This window comes from Emydura macquarii, unplaced genomic scaffold (genome assembly GCF_026122565.2).
Source record: "Emydura macquarii macquarii isolate MOO-44397 ecotype Brisbane River unplaced genomic scaffold, CSIRO-AGI_Emac_v2 contig_3671, whole genome shotgun sequence".
NCBI lineage: Eukaryota > Metazoa > Chordata > Testudines > Chelidae > Emydura > Emydura macquarii.
In genome coordinates, this window is record NW_027133808.1 from 5,969,301 (window position 1) to 5,991,993 (window position 22,693).

General features: G+C 44.2%; 1 protein-coding gene across 8 annotated transcripts in view; it reads right to left on the minus strand.

The window, feature by feature from the left end:
- The window catches only part of PCCA (propionyl-CoA carboxylase subunit alpha), a 415,109-nt gene that overhangs the window by 131,233 nt on the left and 261,183 nt on the right, over positions 1-22,693 (minus strand). The gene's annotated exons all lie outside the window — the stretch shown is intronic.

Below are 22,693 nucleotides of genomic sequence, written 5' to 3' on the forward strand. Positions count from 1 at the left end.
TATATAATAAACTAAAAGCTTTTATATGCCAGGATGTGTCTTTAGAGTTCTATATTTCTCCCAAAGTAGTCCATGACCTCACAAACTCTTAAGACAATCCAAGGAACTGCTTCTTTATGTTACATTAAGCTGATGTCAAAGATGCAGCAAGGGAACCAGAACCTGCAACTCAAGTCTTGGCAGGTTTTTAAAAAAAAAAAAAAAAAAAAAAAAGTAGAAATTACTTTTAGCTGTTTAAACTGTATTTATTTGTAATTTGTAGGTCTACACATATATTATGTATCCGTTATTACCCTCATCTTGCCTTCCCTATTTCCACCCGTTTGTTATGTTAACTTGTGTCTTAATTTAAACTGGAAATTTTTTAAAAGACTGTCTCTGAGCACTGGCCAATGCAATAGACTCCTGATACTTCTGGGCCTCCTAGGCACAAATGTAGCACAAATAAATAAATATTAATTCAGGCTGATCAAGCTCTGAATTTCATTGAGGTGATGTTTTTCGGTGCAAATCAGTCTCACATGCTGCCTCTTACGTATGGCAAGAACTCCTTATAAAAATCCACTATATTGTCCCCATTTAACTCTCTCCTAATATTCAATCCTGCTGTGATGCTTACAAAACACTTGATAACTGCGAGGCAGCTGAAGCACTGTGTGCACTGCATATTATGCGAATTATAGAATCACAGAAATGTAAGGCTGGAAGTCCAGCTCCCTGCACTGAAGTAGGACCAAGAAAAACTAGACCATCCCTGACAGGTGTTTATCTGTTCTTAAAACCCTCCACTGACAGGGATTCCACAACCTCCCTTGGAAGCCTATTCCAGAGCTTAACTACGCTTATAATTAGAAACATTTCCCAATATCTAACCTAAATCTTCCTTGCTGCAGATTAAGCCCATTACTTCTTGTCTTGTCTTCAGTGGACATTAAGAACAATAGGTCACCATCCTCTTTGTAGCAGCCCTTAACATATTTGAAGACTAAGGTCCCCACTCAGTCTTCTTTTCTCAAGACTACACCTGCCCAGTTTCTTTTTTAAAACCTGTAACTAATTATAAATGTCCCATAGTTAACTTGTGTTGCCCCATCTGTAGTATTCACCTGTTATTGCTCACCATATATTAGGGCTTTCTCACTGCCGCTTGGCATGGTATCTTCAGTGGCCTCAGCTTCTCCTGAAAGACCCACCTTAGTTTACTCTCAGTCAGGTCAGTTCCTGAACCCTCACCTTCAATTAAGTCTGCCAGCCCTTCACCTTCTGGACTTTCAATTTCTTTCAGTCTCCTGACTGTTTTCTTGGAGGCAGCCTAGTGCAGGGCTGTCACCACTTTGGCATCCCAGGTCTTTCTGCCTCCTGTTCCTTCTGTGCACTCCCCTTTGTAGCAAGCCTTGTTTCCTCTATTGGTTGCAGCTGTGTATGCCTGCCTCCATGCCTGGCAGCTGCATGGGTTTGTAATCAAGCAGCTTGCTTGTAAACAGGAGAGACTCTCCTTTCCTCTCTATCTATGTTCAGTGAGGGGTTTGTAGACCACATTACAGCCCCATCCATGCAAAGACTCATCCAAATGTCTGAATATATGTACTGTAAGAAGCCATAGTGAGTAAGGTCATGCCCCACTTTGCATTTTAAAAAAGAAAAATTAAAAGCATCTTCTTTCTGCCCCCAAGGCACATCCTTGATAAATAATCCATATATCTTTTTTCTTCTAAATTTTTGAGTTTTATTCTTGTATAATAATTTTATACAGATAGCACTGCAATTCATTTTACACAGGTCCTTATTTTTTCCTCATTCTTCTCACAAATACACATGCTCTTCATTATAAACACACACAGATATTACATACACATATGGAACATGTGATAATATGGTGTAGTATACAAGATGCATCTTCATTTGTTTGAAGAGGCCACCTTTACTCAAAATCACTAGCCACTTTTGAAAATTTTGACCTTGGACTCAAAACCATCCCCTCTCAAGTATGACCACTCCAAAATTCCCAGGTGATCTTACCTACAGATGTTATTTATTCCCACAAGAGTTGTAAACAACATGTACTAAAAATGATATGTTCTCCCACCAGTCAAGATTCAGTGACAAGCCTCTTCTATTGGCATACAGAAGAAAATGTCAAAAATAACAGATTTGAGGAAATCTCCATTGAGCATTGGTAGCAATGACATTTCTCTGGGTCGCCATCCTGAAGTTCCTGTGTCAAAATCATTTAGCCATTTTAGATCCAATCCAGATATGCTTATTCTGATCTCTAAGGGATGGCAAGTAAGAAAAAGTACAGACACAGGTTCCTGATGAACTGGAATCAAGACATTTCTTGGATAGCTAGTAGGTAGTTAACAGTGTGATGTTCTCTCTACATTTCCTGGGATCAACAGACAGATGAGAAAGAGTTTAGTGGGTTCCTGATGGGGCCTGGTTGAATTCTATGTGGTATTCTGATGAACGACTGATAGGATTTAGCAGTTTATGCTGATGTCTCCCTAGTTCTTGTGAAAGAGGTGAAGCCTTCACCACAGGATAACAGTGGAACAGCTTCATTGCCAGCAACAGATTATTTGTTACCCAGGGCACAGCCTGCTGGTTTGGTCCTGCTCATATTGGATTGGGCTGGGAGTGACCTCACACAATTTGACTTGATTATTTTTGTTCAGCCCTATCTTGCTCAGTTTTGTCGAGTTTATCCCCAAAACAGGATGCATGCCTCTTGAAAAGCATGGCTACTATCCCTAGGTTTCAGACTGCCATGAGCACAGCCATATGGCTCCCTCTTTCTATCACACTGTTGGTCAGGAGGGTGAATGCAGAGCCATGTCTTATATGAAGTTTGTTGCCAGCCTCAATTCCCGTTTCCTGAAACTGCAGGATCCTTTTACAAAGGGACTTGTCCAGCTCTGCCCATGGGTTTGGAACAGTAGGGTGCAGCTGTACTGACAGATGGATTTGGAAGTTAGCTCTTGAGAACCCTAAATCTTTTAAATTTAAGATTAATTTCTATTCAAATGAGTCTTTTAGAGTTACAGTGTCCTCCAGCAGGATGGAGTTTCTTCATATTCATATGGCTACTAAGGACAGCTTCTCCGACTTAGAAGGGAAGTCAAAATTTCTAAACTGCCTTGGAAATGGGAAGTTTTCCACCAAGATAAGAAAAGGTTTCTTTGATGACATCTGGGAGGTCAGGGTGCACTGGAAAATAATTATTCTTCTTGTCTCTGCGCAAGGATTTTTCCCTGTTTGGGAACTCTCTGGTCCTCTGATATAGAGCTCTGGACATTTCTTCGAGGTCTTTGGCCATTTGCTGATAGGCCTAGTCATTCCCCCTGAAAAATCCTCACTGATGGAGGAGCAGGAAGAAGGCTTTCTTCTCAACACTAAGACTGTTTTAGATCTTCTGAGTGGACAGGACACGTCAGGATAAGTTGGATCTGCTTCCAACCTAGAAGCTATGCCATGGGGAAAGTATCCTGAATTGACCTCTGCGTCATAGCAGGAGGGAGACACCCTCTGCTATGGCTTGCAGTCTCAAAGGAAATCCTTGTGACTGTGGGAAACAGGCCTGAATGTACGGGAGACACCTCAGCTGAGGTGCAGCTGAATAAACTGGACAATGCTAAATGCCCAGAACCAAGGCATTACAAAGAGGAAGCAATGGCTGACTGACCCAGGAATGGTGCTCATCCTGGTCACTCATGCAGAAGGCTCTGGCAAAGACTATATCAAATTATTCCTAGCCCAAATAATGGGTGGAGATTTGTGTTTGTTTTTTTTAAAAAGGTGGTTGTTTGCAGCTGCTCAGAGGTTTGGAATGCAAGACATAGCCTTGAGAAATAAAATAGTGGGCAGAGAATCAAATATGCATTTATCACGTGCCTCTGTAAATTGGCACTGATACTGCTAATGTGTACTTGTGCGTCTACCTATTATAAGGGAAGTACATACCAATGTGGTTAGTTAAGGTTACACAAGCATTTCCATTCTTGAAGGTCATTTTCAGAGGTTTATAACTATATCAACTTTTACAGTTTGGGCTGAAATTTGTTATATTTGTACCAGAGCAAAAGCATTTCTGAAACTGAACATCCCCCCCTCCCTCCAAACACTTTTACCATCATAAAATATGTGGGACAACAACATTTTAGATGTTGTGGAGCTCAACCTTTTTTTTCCATCTAGGGCTCAAAGTTTCACATAAGCTTTCACTGATGGGATTCAAACAAATCTCACAATCCTTTAGGACTGGCAAAGGATTGTGGGGACAGGGCAACAGCAAAAAATAATGGCTGGTTTTGGGTGCTGGTGGAAACAAATGCAGAGGATGGGCAGGTGCTTGTGGCTCTGAGGTGGAGGAGGGTGGTGTTCTCCCTTGAGATAAGTATTGTGTGAGCATGCACAGGAGGAAAGGGGTGAGGAACTGCAGTGGGAAGGAGCAGAAGACGGGGAAGCAGAGGCAGGACCAACAGGAAGAGGGTATAGGGCAGAGGTCAGCATGTGCTACAGCAATGTGTCTCAAGTATTATGCAGTTAAGGTAATTCTGAGCCTCTGGACTTGGAATCCCCTTCTGAGGGAGGTGTTAAGAAAAACAGTAGGCAGGCATATACAAGGAATAAGGGGATAACATGGCCCTAAGTACGAGAGCCACCTCTATTAATATTTCTCTTGCTAGAATATTAAAGGATAGGGAAAATGGCCTGTAAATTGGAGAATTTACACACTGTTTATCTCTGACACCATCCTGAATTTAATAAATGCTTACCTAGTCTCACAATTTACCTGAACCTATAGTTCAGAATGCAATGCTTCTTCTCTTCCCTCCCACAACAATAAAAGGATTATTTTACATTATATGAACAGCAGCAATTATACTTCTTGTTTTCTTTGCTGCAATATATTTCAGTGAGGAAACCTGCCAACTGCTGAAATTTTAAATCGACACACACTTATTGTGTTCCTGGAAAATACACATTAGTTAAACTTTTATCTATTCTAGTCAAAAACAAGCAACAAGGAAAACAGACATTCACAAAAGCAAATCAAGTAATAGCTCTGCCTCAGGCCTGTCCACTTTGATTGTCACCAACCAATCAGAATGGAGGAGCTCAATAAAACTACAATTTTCTGTAGTGTGTGGCAAATAAACTCCTGTCTCCCAATTGCTGTTAATGATGTAATGAGCTACAATAAATGTCACCAGCTCCTAACGGGTCATGAAATTGAGTATAGATTTCTGTACTTACAATTCAAACTGCGAGATGTAATGTTCTAAAAAATCCTACAAATGCTCTTTACTTTTTATATTTTTGCTGCATAAAATTTTAGGTAAATACAGAGCCCAAACTATCATAACAAATTCTCCAATTATCAGGATTATGAGCATTGCAAAACTAGATTATGTGACACTCAGTAAAGCTGTTTTTTCAATTGTGCAATTACCTATTCAGCAGTTAAATAAAAGTGAAATATTGACTTAAAACAATGTTAATGGTCAAAGAATCATTAAGAAATCCTTCATCATAACTTTCACAGCAGGTGGCCTGTAAAATGATCAAGAATAATGTGCTGGATTCTGTAGCCACTGAGGTCAGTTTCTGCATACAAATCTTTGCAAGGGGGGGAAAAAAGACCTTCAGAAAGTGGGTCATTCATCTGAACCAAGTTCAGAGAATTTCCAGCACTGTGAAAAGATATGTTATGCAAGCACATAGATCTATTCAGTGGGGGTAGACTGAACCAGCTACATGGAGACTACAAAGGAGCCCTCCCATGGCTCATGAATAAGTCGAGGAAATGATCAGAAAAAAATAGAGATGTTTAGACAGATGGCCCACTTAAAATGCCTGGGACAGGGCATAAGCAATTTTAATGAAACTTTAGATCTACCATATAAATTGTTTTTTTGTTTTTTTGGTTATTTTACACACACACACAAAACACAAGAAGGGCAAATAGAAATTTAACAGCTCACACAAGAGTCCATCTTATGATGTCCCTCCCCCAGAACAAAAAACTCACACTTTTGGGTATTATTAATTTAATAAGTTTATACCTGAAGAAAAATTCTTCAGAGAACCTTCAGTTATCAAGATGAATATAAAAGCATGGAACGGATAGATTAAAGGAATTCTAAACAGAAGTGTACTGCCAAACAAAACAAAAATCTAAGCTTTACTATCTGAGCACTTTCAACACTTTCCAACATAAAAGTTCATCATTGCACAGAAAAGATAAAAGCAGCACTTTCACATAATTCTTAGTTCTTAAAAATATCCCGTGAAAGAGGCCTGAAAAACTGGGAATATCATACGCAGTAACTTCATATATTTTATACATACACACACACACGCAGGCATCACACATACACACACACCCAAAACCACATTCTCTCTCTACTATATATATGTATATGCATCTTGCTAAAAGTAATAAACTATATCATTAAGCTAAATTACAGTTTTGAGTATGTTATAGAAAAAAATAAACTATTCTAGTCATAATGTATTAAATTTGGATCAAAAACAAATATAAACATTTATAGACACCAAACACCCTTTTTGTCAGCCAGTTGATGGACACTGCATCTGAATACCGAGTACTAAAATTAAGTTACATTGAAGGTTAACAGGATAAATACAATACATTAATACAGTGTGGGTCAAATTCTGTTGTCATTTACACAAGTGTAAATCTAGAATGCAACCAGTGACTTCAATATAAGGGTGTAGGAAGGTGCTGTGGCCTCCCCCGGTGTCTGGACCCGAGAGAGGGCCCCAGCAGCCTAAGTGGACTGAACCAGGTAGAGTGAATAAGTCTGCCCGGCAACAGACGGGCCAGGCTGTGACAGGACCGCCCAGCCAGCCCAATCAGTGACCGCGGAGCGGAGCCCCGACAGGAAGAGGCAGTATAAAGGACAGGCCCCAGTGCTCAGTCTGGAGGAGACCACCGCCAGAGGCAGACATGCTGGCCCGCCGGCTGAGGCGTAGGCCAGAGCAAAGACCCTAACCATCCCGGGCCTAGAGACTGGGTAGGGCCTTCCCGTAGCCGGACCAGGCAACCCAGCCAAAGAGACTGGGCCGAGATACCAGAGCCTGGGGCCAGACCGAGTCCCCTGAACCCCAGGACTGGACCGAGCCCCTGGAGCAACCCAGGTAGGAGATATCCCGAGGCCGGATGGGACCTGGAGGAGCTGCCGGCCACCGAACCCCCAGAGTCGGGGCAAGACCTGGACGAGCTGCCTGAGGCCAGGCCATTCCCCCAGCCCTGTGACCTAGAGGAGCTGCCCCTCACCAAGGAGCTCCCCGCATTACCGCCTGTGGACGAGGAGGGACTGACGGGCCTACCCCAGGACAGAGTGCTCCAGCAACCCTGAGGAGTCAGGTATCGGGGGATATGGGGAGGAAGTGGCCCAGGGACAGCCACAGTGAGTGGCTAGGACAGGGGCAAGCCTCGCCGGCATGTTGCGGTGGGAGCTCTGCCGACTGAGTGGCAATGCCTTGCCACTACTAGGGCCCTGGGCTGGGATGCAGTGGAGATGGGTGGGCCCTGCGTCCCCCTTTTCCCCTTCCCAAGCCACCCCGGGAGAGCCTCCTCCTCCTGACCACTCCCAAGATCGGATCCATGGCTCGCCCACCCTGCCTGTGAGCTGGGGCGATAGACTGCTTGCTCGTCCGCCCTGCCTGTGGGCTGAGGCGATAGACTGCTTGCTCGCCCGCCCTGCCTGTGGGCTGGGCTAAGCCCCACAAGAGAGCTAACTGTTCCCCCCCTCAGGAAGGCGCTGTGGCCTCCTCCAGAGATAGCACCCGAGGGAGGGCCCCAGCGACCGGGCCGGAGGGGCGGCCTTGTAATAAAAGGGTTTTTTGAATTCCTGTTGAAATAAATGGAAAGCCTCCCATTGACTTTGGAACAGGTCCCAAATGAACAATGGAAGTGATTCTAAACTATTAGTCAGAAGTCAATATAGTCTTAAAATTACGAATAAATGAATTTAGAACACGATATCTGAAACTCATTACCCCTTATTACTTGTGAGAGACTAATTCAGTGATCTGCTTTCTCTTGGGAAAAACCAAACACTGAGAACATCTAAAGCTGGATAAGAGATGCTGCTCCTTCTCTTATGTTTATGGTGTCCTTGTAGGTGCCATACAGAACCCTCAGATTATGTTCTGAAAAGTACATAGAAGATTAATTTATTTTCAAAGTAACTTAAAGTACATATGAGCATATTCCTGCGAACATTACTGACATGAGTAGATCTACAAGTCGATGGGACTACTTTTGTGAATAGGGACTATCCACATAAACTGTACTTATATCAGTTAATGGACCCCCTTTGAAAATATTTCAGGCTGTGATGACCCCCCCCCGCCCAAAAAAAGTGATTACCCCCCATGCCATGCCATACCACCCTTACTTCTGCACTGCTGCTGGGGGCGGTGCAACCTTCAGAGCACCTGATCAGCAGCCGCTGCTCTTTGGCCACCCATTTCTGCAGAGTTCTGGCTGTCAGCCATGCACAGCACGTGTGGGGGCTGACAGCTCACAACCCCTGCATAATAACCTCATAACTGCTTGAGGGGTCCCAACCCTCAGTTTGAAGCCCCTGGTGTATGTTAAGAAATGTATTGCAGTTAAGAGAGCAGTCAGATAGAAGATTTACTACACTGGCCATCAAAATTATTGCATTTTAACCATTTTTCTAGCAAATGTATCATAGTACATTAAATTATTTTATTTTGAAAACACTGCATTGCATTACACAGATCTTTGCATTTTACACCTTTTTTTGTAAAGATTTTTTTAAAATAGTTTAATATAAAATGGCAAGAGTAACTGTAATAATGCTCATGAACGTGAGGGACTAAAGCCAGAGGTTTCCCTACACAGATCTTCATTGCATTACCATCCTACTTGTCACACCTCAGCTATCCTAATACCTGAGTTTGCATGAGCAGACAATGCCAACTCTGCCTAATTTGGCAGTAGTTCTGTCACACCATTATTTGGGTCTTATTTTAAGATAACCAAACTCAATTTTGTTTGTTATATTTTTCACTCCTGTGCTTCAGAATTACTACACGTTTTCTGTCTATATTAAAAATAGATCACTTGGCGACTGTGTTTATTATAGTTTCAATTCAGTTTTTAAATTTAGTAAAATGTTATGTATTAAGACCTCCTCATATTATAAAATTTATTACATTTATAAATGACAACTTTGAACATCTGATAAGTTTTTGAACAATCTAGGAGCATTCCTTGTGTTTATTAATTTAATAGTGAAATCTGCCAACATTTTAAGCATATTGATCTCTAACTGAGTCACCACTAATCACCATGAAACTAAATTCAAACCCATTCGTTATTGCAACGTCATTCCTTTTGTCAGTATGGCTGTGCTGTCAAGTCTTTCATTTAGCCAGAAGTTCACAACATTGTGACTTTGGCTCAAACCCAATCAGGGTAGGGCACTGTGATATAGAGATTAAATACTGTTATCCTGGGAACAAAGTGAGGTCTTTCTTTTTTGATAGAATTAGCTTAGGTGGAAATTACAATAATGATCAATAGCCTTTCCTCAAAACTATAGTTTGTGTCAGCTAGAAATCCGTCACCCATTAAAATTGATGGTAGGACAAAGTTTTCAAAAACAGGTGCCTAAATTTAGGCTCATATGTCCTTATTTAATTGGCCAAATAAATAGCCAATTTTTTAACATCTTACGCACTCACAAACTCCAAACGGTTGAAAGCAATGGGAATGCTTCACTGCTCAGCACCTTTGAACATCATGCTACCTATTTAAAGAACCTAAACATGGTTTTGGGAACCAAAATTAAGGGCTGCCATTCTGGAAGATCTTGACCATAATGTCCAATGCTGCAAGTGTTCTGTTCTGTTCTTTGTAGTACTGTTGTAGCTGTGTTGGTCTCAGCATATTAGAGAGACAAGCTCTAATCTAATATCTTTTATTGGACCAACATCAGAAGAAGAGCTCGGTGAAAGACGCAAGCTTTCATGCTTACACAAACAGAAGCCGAGCCAATAAAAGATATTGCCTCACCCATCTTGCACCTCTAATGTTCCGTTATGTTTAATAATAATATCATCTTGCACTTACACAGTATCTTATCTTACTGGATCTCAAGGTAATTTACAAATTTAATCTGGAAAAAGCACACATCTAAATATTTCATATTTAGAACAGATAATGCCACACACAAGGTGATAATTATATCATAGACTCATAGAAGATTAGGGTTGGAAGGAACCTCAGGAGGTCATCTAGTCCAACCCGATGCTCAAAGAAGGACTAACCTGAACTAAATCATCCAAGCCAGCGTTTTGTCACGCTTAAAAAAACCCTTAAAACCCTCTAAATATGGAGATTCCACCACCTCCCTAAGTAACCCATTCTAGTACTTTACCACCCTCCTAGTGAAAAAGCTTTTCCTAATATCCAAACTAAACCTCCTCCATTGCAAATCGAGACCATTGCTCCTTGTTCTCTCATCTACTACCATTGAGAACAGCCTAGCTCCAGCCTCCCTGGAACTGCCTTTCAGGTAAAGGCTGCTATCAAATCCCCCTTCATTCTTCTCTTCTGTAGACTAAACAAGCCTAGTTCCCTCATTCTCTCCTCATAAATCATGTACTTCAGCCCCCTAATCATTTTTGTTGCCCGACGCTGGACTCTCTCCAATTTGTCCACATCCTTTCTGTAGTGGGTGGCTCAATATTGTACACAGTACTCCAAATGTGGTCTCCCCAGTGCTGAATAGAGGGGAATAATCACTTCCCGCAATCTGCTGGCAATGCTTCTACTAATGCAGCCCAATATGCTATTAGCCTTCTTGGCAATAAAGCACCCTGTTGACTCATATCCAGCTTCTTGTCCACTGTAACCGCCAGGTCCTTTTCTGCAGAACTGCTGCCTAGCCAGTCAGTCCCCAGTTTGTAGAAGTGCATGAGATTCTTCCATCCTAAGTGCAGGATTCTGCACTTGTCCTTGTTGAACCTCATCAGATTTCTTTTGGCCCAATCCTTCAATTTGTTTAAGTCACTCTGTATCCTATCCCTACCATCCAGCATATCAATCACTCCCCCATAGCTTAGTGTCATCTGCAAACTTGCTGAAGATGCAATCCACCCCATCCTCCAGATCATTAATGAAGATGTTGAACAAAACCAACTCTGGGGCACTCCACTTGTTACTGGCTGCCAACTAGACAGAGCCATTGATCACTACCCACTGAGCCCGATCTAGCCAGCTTTCTATCCATCTTATAGTCCATTCATCCAACCCATACTTCAACAACTTGCTGATAAGAATACTGTAGGATACCTTATCAAAAGCTTTGCTGAAATCCAGGAATATCATGTCCATCGCTTTCCCCACATCCACAGTCAGTCATCTCATCATAGAAGAGAATCAGGTTGGTCAGACATGCCTTGCCCTTTGGTGAATCCATGCTGACTGTTCCGGATCACCTCTCTCTCCTCCAAGTGCCTCAAAATGGATTCCTTCAGGACCTGCTCCATGATTTTTCCAGGGACTGATGTAAGACTGACTGGTCTGTAGTTCCCGGTTCCTCCTCCTTCCCTTTTTTGAAGATGGGCACTATATTTGCTTTTTTCAATCATCCGGGACCTCCCCCTATCGCCATAAGTTAAATGCAACAACTTGGGTAGAATAAAACTTTGTTCAAAGGTAAACAGCAACAGTTCACAATAGCATAGGGCTCCAATTCAGCCAAATACTTGGGCACATGTTTAATTTTAAAAGTGTGCTTAAGTGTTTTTCCGAATCTGAGCCTACAGCAGGAAATAAAGAAGGCTACTATAGTCAGTTGAAACTGCAGGGGAAATTTAGGTAGTCAAAACATACCTACTGGAATTTTGCCAAGATGCTGGCAAAGCCCTAGCCTTTTGAAAATTCCATAGGAATTTTGATGTCCACAAGTCATCAGGATCTGTTTTATAGCTCATCTTAAGAACAGTCCTTACAGTTCAGTATCTCCCAATATCATGCTGAGATAATGGTTCAGCATCATCTGATTAATGACCAACACCACATCTGCACTATTTAAGTATTTCTTGGATGTCTCCCATCCAAGTACCGGCTTATTGCAGTCCAATTCTACTTAGTTTCTGTCTGACGGATTTATAGACCAAATAAATATGGCTGCTTTATTTCCAATATGCAGTGCTACTAATTTTTACCTTCTTTTCTATGCAGTCCTTTGTTACATGTGCAGTTTCTAGATACTACTTAAAATCTATCCATGATTCAGCAATTTAACTTTACCAAGCACTGCAGACACGTAACAGCCTTGTGAGGTTGGCAATTATAAGTATCCCTATTTTTAAGGTGTGGCGACTGAGGCAGACTGCATACTATTTTTTTTTTTTATTTTGCAACTTGGTATGGAGAACTTGATTGACTTAAATGGCATTTTATGTGGGTACAAGAGTCCACCTATGCAGAGTCAAATGCACGATTAGGGACTTTATAAGTACAATACATAGTTCTAACTTGGATTTCCTATTTCTTCAATGAGCTGTTTGCAACTAGGCCAAAGGTGCTTAACTATGTCAAGCCAACAAACTCTTCCATACTGCAATTACAACATCTGTACTACAGCTATGATAACCAATAAAAAGGCAGAATCTGCCTAATTTATAAATCCCATTCAACCTGATTCAAATAAATATGTATGGTGTATATTCAAGGCAGAATATGCACGTTAAATATGCAATAATCTGCCATTCTATACTCAAGTATATGGAATAGAAATAAACCACAAAAGTGTTTGATCTTCATTGATTTTTTTTGGGGGGGGGGGGGGGGAGAGAGAGAGAGAGATACTGGCTAAATTTTCAAAAAGATGCTTCCTCTGCTGCACACAAAGAATGGTTGCTAAATGAAGGCACAAAAGTCACTGATGTAAGTGCCAATCATAGAAAATTTTGATGCAGGGATCTCATTAGATGCACTCATCACTCTTAGGAATTCAATATAGTGGCAATCTTTTTTTTCCCCCTAACGTAAATAAATGTGATTTATTTAACAGATTCTAATACTCTCTTCTCTATTTTTTACAAATCAGATGTGCTATCTCCTTTAGTGCTGCACCATGAGGCTAGCCAGCACACGCGGGTAACTGTCCTCAGTTCTTTCTCTACCACAGAGCCATAATGAGAATTCTGAAGTAGAGGGGACAAAGGTGGGTAGTGGAGCTCCATAGGGACACAGAACTTGAAAAAACATCATTACACCATAAGATAAATAACTACTTCTTCGAGTAGTAATAGTACTATCATCCCTATGGGTGCGCTCCACTGTAGGTGACTCCTGCGCAGTATCCCTTTTGGAGGTCTGGGATTTCGGAGTCAGGTTAGTCACTAGTGATGACAGTACTGTGGAGCCAAAGATGGCATCAGAGGCAGAGTCTCCGGTGACGTTCTGCAAAGGTGTGGACTGACGCCCATGTCACCGCTCTGCAGATCTCTGAGATAGGGACATCCTTAAAGAAGGCGACAGATGAGATGATTGATCTCATGAAACATGTACGGATCAAGTCTGGAGAGGTCATATTACAGACTTGGTAGCATTGTCTGATGCAGTTGGATCACCTGAAGAGCCTTTGGGTTGATATCACTGAGCTCTTAGATGTTTCTGCAATGGAGAATAGTCTAGGGGACTTTCTGAAGGCCTTTGTCCTATCAAGTTAGAATGCCAAGGCTCTCCTGATGTCTAAAGTTTGCAGTATGGCCTCCATGTTGTCTTGGTGAGGCTTAGGTAGAAGGCTAGAAGATGAATAGTTTCACATGAATCAGTCTATGGTGCCACTTTAGGGATTAGCCTCAGATGTGGCCTACTGTAACCTTATCTGGGAAGAACAATGTATATGGGGGATGTGCCATCAGGGTTGCTATTTCCCCAATTCTTCTAGCCAAAGTAATCACAATCAGAAAGACAGTTTTCATTGATAGGTATGTTAGTGAACAGATAGACAGATTCAAAAGGGAGCCTCGTCAGCCCTTTCAGCACTAGATTTAGGTCTCACAAGGGGGAAGAAAGTTGAGGTTGAGGGAAGAGGTTTGTTATTCCCTTCAGGAACCGTTTAGTGGTTGGGTACAATAGAACTAAGTACCCTTCTACAGGTTGGTGAAATGCTGTAATATTGCTGGTAGGTGGACATGGAGGGAGCACAGGAATAATCCCAATTTTTTAAGGGTGAGGGCAAATTCCAGAATATGTGGAAGAGTTACTGAGACTGGAGAGATTTGTTGGAATGTGCATCAAATCTGGAAACTGGACTATTTCTGCAGGTAAGTGAATTGTGTGAAGTGCCTCTACTGTGTAGTAGAACCTTTGTAGTCCTTCCTTTCAGCATGAGCTTTCTAGGTGCTGGAACTTTGTAGGCGCCATGTCTTGAGATGGAGGATCCCCAAGTTAGGATGTACGTTGCACCCCTTGTTTTGAGAGAGAAGATGCAGAGTGGGCACAACACAAGGTGCATCGAGTTAGGGTACCAGGTCTGTTTCACCTACATGGACGCAATCAGAATTACACTGGTTCTGTCCCTCTATCTTTAGCAGGAGAGAAAAAAGAGGGAAGGCGTAAAGATGGTCCTTGTCCCACGGGAGGAGAGCATTGCCCGGAGAGTGCTGACTAATCCTGCCCTGTACCTGTATCTCAGGCATTTCTTGTTCTGGTAACTGGAGAACAGGTTGTGGATGGAGTTCCCCATTATGCGAACACGCCATGAAGTATTGCTGGGTGTATCTTCCACTTGTGGTTGTGTGAGAATTTGCGACTTAGTTTGTCTGCTATCGAGTTTTGTGTGCCTGCGAGGTAAGCTATGGACACCGTGACTTTGGGAGAGATGCACCGGGTTCCATAGTTCCATCACCTCTGAAAAGAGGGAAGGCGATTTGGTTCCTCCCTTGCAGTTGATATAATACATACAGGCTATGCTGTCCATTAGGATCTTAATGTGATCCTGTTAGCAACAGGAGGAAATGGACACAGGTATTCCTGATGGCTCTCAACTCAAGGAGGTTGATATATAGGAACATCTCCGCAGGTGACCATTTGTAAGGCTGTTTAAATGCACATCCCATCCTATAGGAGTTGGAGACAGATTCTGGCTGGCACCTGAGGGCTGCATTAAGCAGTGTCTATAAGCGATTCCAAGGATAGGAACCTGTCATAAGGTAGAAAGGCTTTGGCCTGCCATGCATTTAGGTTAATCCCTATGAACTCTAGAAGTTACGCAGGTGTGAGGGTCGACTTCTGGAATTGATCTGCATGCCCAATTCCATGAACAAGCGTATCGTGTTCTTGGTGGCTTGACGAGCCTCCTGAAGTGATTGGGCTCTTAGGAGACAATTATCCAAGTAAAGGTAGATCATTATCCCTCATGGACGTAGATGGGCAGCCACCACTGAGAGGACTTTGGAGAACACTCTCGGGGCTGATGACAGTCCAAAGGACAGGACTCTCTATTGGTAATGGCCGTGACCCAGGGTGAATCTTAGGCAATGTCTGTGAGCCAGTAGTATCGAAATGTGAAAGCAGGCATCTTGTAGGTCGAGGGCCAAAAACCAGTCTCCCTGTTCCAGCGATGGAATGATCATCTTAAATTTCTGAGCTTTGACAAACTTGTTGAGAGCTATGAGGTACAGGATGGGTCTCCAGCCTCCCTTCCTTTTGGGTTTTCGCGAAAGTTGAATCCTTTGCCTCAAAGATATTCAGGTACTAGTTCTATGGTTCCTAACTGCAGGAGGTGGTCTATCTCCTGTCGTAGCAAACTCTCATGAGAAGGGTCCCGCTAGAGGAAATGGGAGTAAGGAGGTGAAGTGGATGGGAATAACCAGATATGACCATCTCTAGGACCCATCTGTCTGAGGTTATGTGCTCCCAGGCACTGTGGAATGTTGCCAAATGGATGCATGAACAGCAGCAGGGAATGGTCTCACGGCACCTCAACCTGCCCATCAAAGGTGGTGTTTCGGATGGTTGGGTCAAGGACTGGGACCCAGAAGGCTTTCGTCTTGGGAATTTTCCCTTTTTCCTCTGGGATTCATAGCCGCACTGTGATGGAAATTGGGATTAATGAGGCTTTTGTTGATATCGAGGGCTAAAGCATCTCTTTTGCCCTGGTGTGTAGATTCCTAGAGACCTAAGGGTGGCCATGGAATCCTTCAAGGATTGGAAAGAGATGTCAGTCTTTTTTTTAGGCACTGCCAAATAAATGTCAGACAAGGCCCTTAGGATTTCTAAAAACTAACAATTAGCAATTAAAAGGAGAATTAACGATCCGCGCAGTCGGAGGAGAAAGAGTGCATGTGCATGCCCAACAAAAACTGCTACCAAAGTACCCCAATCAGCAGCGCAGGGATGCAGACACTCTAGAGGAGCACCCACCGGGACACTACTCAAAGAAGAAATGAATAGACAGACATTTGCCATTTTGTGTTACAATATAGATAATGCTGTTCATTTTTCTTTATAAACTTCCAATGTAAAACCATTATTTTTTCTAACAAACTTCACTTCCAGAGATGACAAAAAAGAGGAAAATAAACTTGCCATATTTTGGAAAATAATTTGAGTAAAAATATCCAGTGGAGTTGCACAAAACATGATGTACATTATACTTTATAGACCTGCAGTGGCGCACATATGCCGGGTGTGGGCATAGTTGAACTTTGTCCATATAGAACACTGTGTAGGGTGGCTCTGATGTCAGTACCCTGATCTCTGAAACTCGTCTGCTGGATGTAATAGCCACCAGGAAGGTGACCTTCCAGGACAAATGTGTAAGGGAGCACGAGGCCTTAGGCTTGAATGGAGAACCAAGGAGTCTAGAAAGGACCAAGTTCAGGTCCCACTGTGGAGAATGCTCCTTTATTAATGGGAACAGCCTTTCCAATCCCTTAAGGAACTTGGCCATCATTTTGTGTGAAAAGACTGTTCGCTTTCCACCCCTTAGCGGAAGGTAGGATATGGCCACTACATGGACCTTAACGGACGAGGGGGCCAATCCCTCCTGCTTTAGGTGGAACAGATATTCTAAAATTATTGGGGTTGACGCCTCTACTGGGGACACCCTACGTTCGGTCACCCAGCAGGTGAAGCGCTTCCACTTAGCCCTATAGGCTGATCTGGTTGACGACTTCCTCCTTTCTAGGAGTATGTGCTGGATTTGGGTTGAGTAGGTCTGCTCCTTCTAACTCAGCCATGGAGCATCCATTCCGTCAGATGCAGGGAGCTCAGCAGGGTCCAATTGCCTAGGTCCCGCCAACTCCAGAAGCATCCTAAACCAATGTTGCTAGGGCCACACTGGAGCTATGAGGATGACCCGTGCTGTGTCCCTCTTCACCTTCAGGAGAACTTTGTGGATCAGAGGTATTGGTGGGAAAGTGTACAAGAGGTCCCGCACCCATAGAATCAGAAGATTAGCGTTGGAAGGGACCTCAGCAGGTCATCTAGTCCAACCCACTGCTCAAAGCAGGACTAACCTCAGCTAAATCATCCCAGCCAGGGCTTTGTCAAGCCACAGCTTAAAAACCTCTAAAGATGGAGATTCCACCACCTCCCTAGGTAACCCATTCCAGTGCTTCACCACCCTCCTAGTGAAAAACTTTTTCCTAATATCCAGCCTAGACCTCCCCCACTGCAACTTGAGACCATTGCTCCTTGTTCTGTCATCTACTACCAGAAGGACCTGCTTAGTTGGTCCACCAAAGAGTTGACCACCCATAGATGAATCGCGATTGGGTGAATGTTGTGAGTGACCCAAAAATCCCAGAAACTCATGGCCTCTTGGCACAGGCCTGGGGATTGGGCCCCCCTTTGTCTGTCGATATCATACAAGGAGGCCATATTGTCCATGAGTATCTGCACCACCTTGTTGGCAAGGTGTGGCAGGAAGACCATACAAGCTAGACAAATTGCCCTGAGCTCCCTGATATGGATATGTAGCCGCAGTTCCCTTGAGGTCCACATGCCCTGGGTCTTTAAAGGAACCCAAGTGAGCTCCCCATCCCGTCCAAATCATCAGAAATCAACACTGCCTTTCGAGACACCCCTGCCATTGGTATGCTTGAAAGCACCCGACATAGATCTGTCCACCAGACCAAGAAAGGCAAGTATTTTTGGAGGAACCATAAGTACCCTGGAGAATACACCAACGCCACCCACATCTGGAAGGGTCTGAGGTGCAGTCTGGCATGGAGGACCACACAGGTGCAGGCTGACCCCGGCCATCATGAGGGGGTGGCACAAAACACGGGTTATAATGTCCATCATAGCTAGAAAGCTTTCCTCTGGAAGAAATACTCTGGCTTTGGATGAGTCCAGCATTGCCCCAATGAACTCTATCCTCTGTACGGGGACTAATTTTTATTTTTGCTCATTTATTAGCAGGCCTACCATCTGACCAATGTTCTGGGTTATCGCGATGCCGGCCTCGACCTGGGTCCTTGACCTGCCCCTGATGAGCCAATCATCCAGGTAAGAGAACACTTGCACCCCTCTACTTTGGAGGTATGCCGCCACTACCGACATGTACTTGGTAAAGACCCTTGGTGCAGTTGAAAGACCAAAGGGGAGCACTGCAAACTGGTAATGGTGGTCCCCTACTGTAAGCCACAGAAACCTCCTGTGGCCAGGGAAGATTTTGATGTGAAAGTAAGCGTCCTTTAAGTTGAGAGTGACGTACCAGTTGCCGGGATCCAGAGAGGGAATGATGGTGGCTAAGGAAACTATATGGAACTTTAACTTTTTGAGGTATTGGCTGAGGAATCTTAAGTCCTGGATAGGCCTCAGCCTTCCTTTTCCCTATGGAATCAGAAAATACAGGAGTAAAATCCTCAACCCTGTAGGTCATTGGTAACCTCCTCTACTGCCCTCACCTGCACGAGGGCTCGCACCTCCTGCTCGAGAAGTTGCTCATGAAAGGGGTCCCTGAAGAGGGACAGAGAGAGAAAGTGAGGCAAACTGGAGGGTATAGCCAAGCGCCACCATACTGAGCACCCAACAGTCCAATGTAATGGTGGCCCAGGCTGGGAAGAAGCAGGCCAAATAAAAACAAAACATAAGGGGAGTTGGATCCACAGGTAAAACTCGTAGGTCACTCTTGGGCGAACCTTCAAAAGGCCCATTTTCCACCCCGATTATGGTGGTTACAGCCCGACTGTGGATCAGCTAACAAGCAGCCATGGTCTCTTATATCCCTTCCTCTTATAGGAGTCCTTATGCGCATATTCCCCATACCGTTGCTGATAGGAGGGCTTGAAGTGCCTTCTGGAGGAAGACTAGCATAGAGTCCGAGGGACTTTAGTGTTGGCCCTCGGGTCCTTCATGCCGTGCAGTCTGGCATCCATCTGCTCAGCAAAGAGGGCTGTGCTGTCGAAAGAGAGGTCCTGTATCGACCACTAGACCTCTGATGGGAGACCTGAGGACTGCAGCCACAATGCTCATCTCATCAACACCACTGAGTTCACCACTGCCGAGTTCACTGCATCAGAAACCACCTGCAGGGACGCCTGGGCTACCACTCTCCCCTCTTCTAGGACGGCCTCAAACTCCTGTTTGGAGGAGGGAGTCAAAGAGTCTTCAAATTTGTCTACCGATTGCCAGATACTGAAGTGATATCTTCCTAGCAGTGCCTGTTGATTTGCCACCCATAGCTGTAAGATACATGGAATAAATTTTTCGACCAAAGAGGTCCAGTCTTTTTGCCTTTGTTCTTAGGGGTCGAGCTCACCTTCCCCTGCCTGTCATTCTCATTAGTGGCAGTGACCATCAGGGAACCCGGAGTGGGGTGGGTATAGAGGTATTCGAACCCATTCGCTGGAACATAGTACTTTTTCCTCTGACCTTTTTGATGTGGGGGGGGCAGGGCAGGGAGGCCGGGGTTTGTCACAATGCTTTAGTTAGCTTAACCACCCCTTCATGGACTGATAGGGCCACTCTGCTGTGAGCTCCTAAGGCCAGTATCCTGAAAAGCTTGTTCACTGACTCACTCAAGTCCTCTATTTTAAGGTCCTGGTTGGAGATGACCCTTTTAGCAATGAGCCCTGGTGAGCCCTGAAATCATCCAATGGTACCACTGATGAAGGGCCCGCAACTGCCTCATCTGGTGACAATGATGAGAAGGCCAGTAGCTGAGGTGGGGGAAATGCCTTCATTCTGGGAGGGGTAGATTCCCACGGGGTCAAGGCACATGAGCCCTCACTGTCGGACTCAGAGTCCAAATGCAGCACCGAACATTGAGGGATGGAGCACTGTGGCACCGAAATTCCTCTCCCAGAACCAGGCTGTGGAATCCCCGAGTGAAACCCCCACCAGTAGGGTCACGGTCTGGGCCACTGGCCTTATGGCCATGCTCCCATTGGTGGTGCTGTAGGGAAGCTGGGCATCAGTACTGCAGTCTGCCTGACATGAGTAACCTCCTTGCTGTTCGAGGATGTGCAGGCTACTTGATGACCATGGTGGCGCTGACTCCGAGTATCACATGGTGCCATGCGGGGCGCGCTGCTTTGACACCAGAGAGTAGCATGGGGAGCCCAAGCGGTAGGCGTGCCGGGACTTGCTCTTGTCCTTTGGCTTCCTGTACAGACTAGGATTCCTGTACGGACTAAGCGAGTGGGGCCACAGTGCCAGGGAGACACGCCGCAAGGTCAGCGACCTGCATTGCTCTGGGGGTCCATGGTGGTGTTCCGTCTGGTGCCAGCCCTCTGGATACCGATAGAGGGAGTCCAGTCTAATGCTGACCTGTAGAGAGTGGTCTCGACTCCGGTGGCCGCCTGCACACCGGTGAACGATGCCTCAAAGAAGGGGACTACCGGGCAGATCTGTCCCTCGATACACTGCCTGTTGGTACCATTGCCAAATCATAGAGCAGCCTACTGTCCTTCAGTGTTGGTGGTATGGACAATGCCAGGAGGTCTTTCATAGCTTGGAAAGCCTCCGGGGTCAATGGCACAACCAGGCGGTGAGGGTCTCTACTGCTACCCGGAGTTGGTGGAGGGCCCAGTGCCGGGATCAACGCTCACAGCAGCGAGAGACCCCTTTGAGGTGGGGAGGATTGGCGGCCTGACCCAGGTCTCACCTGGTTCCCTTTAATTTTTTCCTCAGGGGAGCATCCCCACTCTGTGCGAGTCTTCTTCTGCCTCTTCTTTGGTACCGGAGATGACAATTGGTGCTAAGATGAGGTAGAGGGCGCCGGTGGAGTGCTGCACACTGAGGCCATTGTGCTCCATGTCGAGTCAGATCTACCAGGCTCCGACACTGGTCTAAGTGCCGACTCCATCAGCATGGCTTTGAGGATGGCCTTAAGATGGATAACTTGCTCTTTCTTAGTCCGAGGGCAAAAGTTTTTACAGATTTTGCACCTGTCACTGACGTACACTTCTCCCAGACACTTTAAGCAACTTTGATGCAGGTCGCTCCTCTGCATAGACTTCTTACACGAAGTGCAGCATGCCCCGACCCTGGGCTTCTAATAACTAACAACCAGAAGCAATTAAACTAAAGTATTAACTAACAACTAGAACAATGAAAAAACCACTAGGTTTAGTGAGGGAACTTGTGAAGGCAAGTGACTTTCCAGCACTGTCACTGGCGGCAAGAAGGAACTGAGAGGAAGGGGGAGCCAATGGCACCTATATGCAGGTGCATATGCGTGCCGCTGAAGGGGGTGCTAGAGTTGGCTCCCAAGGGAAAAAGCTGTCTGGCACCAGTGCATGTGAGGTGCGCACACACCAACTTTGGGAATGGACATGAGCAAGCACTCAAAGAAGAACTACAGGATCATGTAGTTTGTAGAAAAGTGGGCAGCATGGGTTGGGGAAACTGCTACTGCGGGGTCAAAGTGTTTCAGAGCAGCAACTCAGCCCCGCCTCACAGCAAAAGTAGGAGCTCCAGACATCATATATCCTGGGATTTCAGTCAAACCCAGAACTAACACATAACTGGGAGTCCAGCTCTGAAAAGAGATTCCTGAAGATATGGGCACCCTAGACAAAAGGCACTTCCTACTCAATTTGTGTGTGTCACTGTAGTCAGAGATCTAAAAATGGAATACACAACATTCCCTTTCTAAACTAAAAATCCCATTGATTTTTGAAAGATCATACTTCCACCAATAGTTTTTGAATGACTTCTTCCTTTGTTTGGTTTTTTTAAATCTCAAGAAATACTACCATAATAGCTAGCAGATTATTATTACTGTAACATCTAGGAACACTACTTATGGATCAGGACTCCATTGTGCTAGTGCACTGTACAAACATAGAACAAAAGATCAGGGAGCCACTATGACTCTCTCTGAATACAACGGGAAACACCCTTGATTTCAACAGAACCAAGACCTTGCCCTATTTCTTGCTCAGATTAGATTCTTTGAAAAGGTAAGATACTTGCTTATGGAAAATTAGTTTAATACAAAATAAACTAAATCACTACATCTACAAAGAGAAGTAAATCACTGAACAGTTAAATGCTTGAAATATAATACAGTATCATTAATAATCAAACAGGAAGCTGTCATTCTGGCAGTTTCAAAACAGATTAGGAAAGAAAATTCAGCTCTTTCAGATTTTATGAAAAGCCATTAGAGATCAGGGTAAATTTGTTTTAAGGTACATTCCATTTAAATAC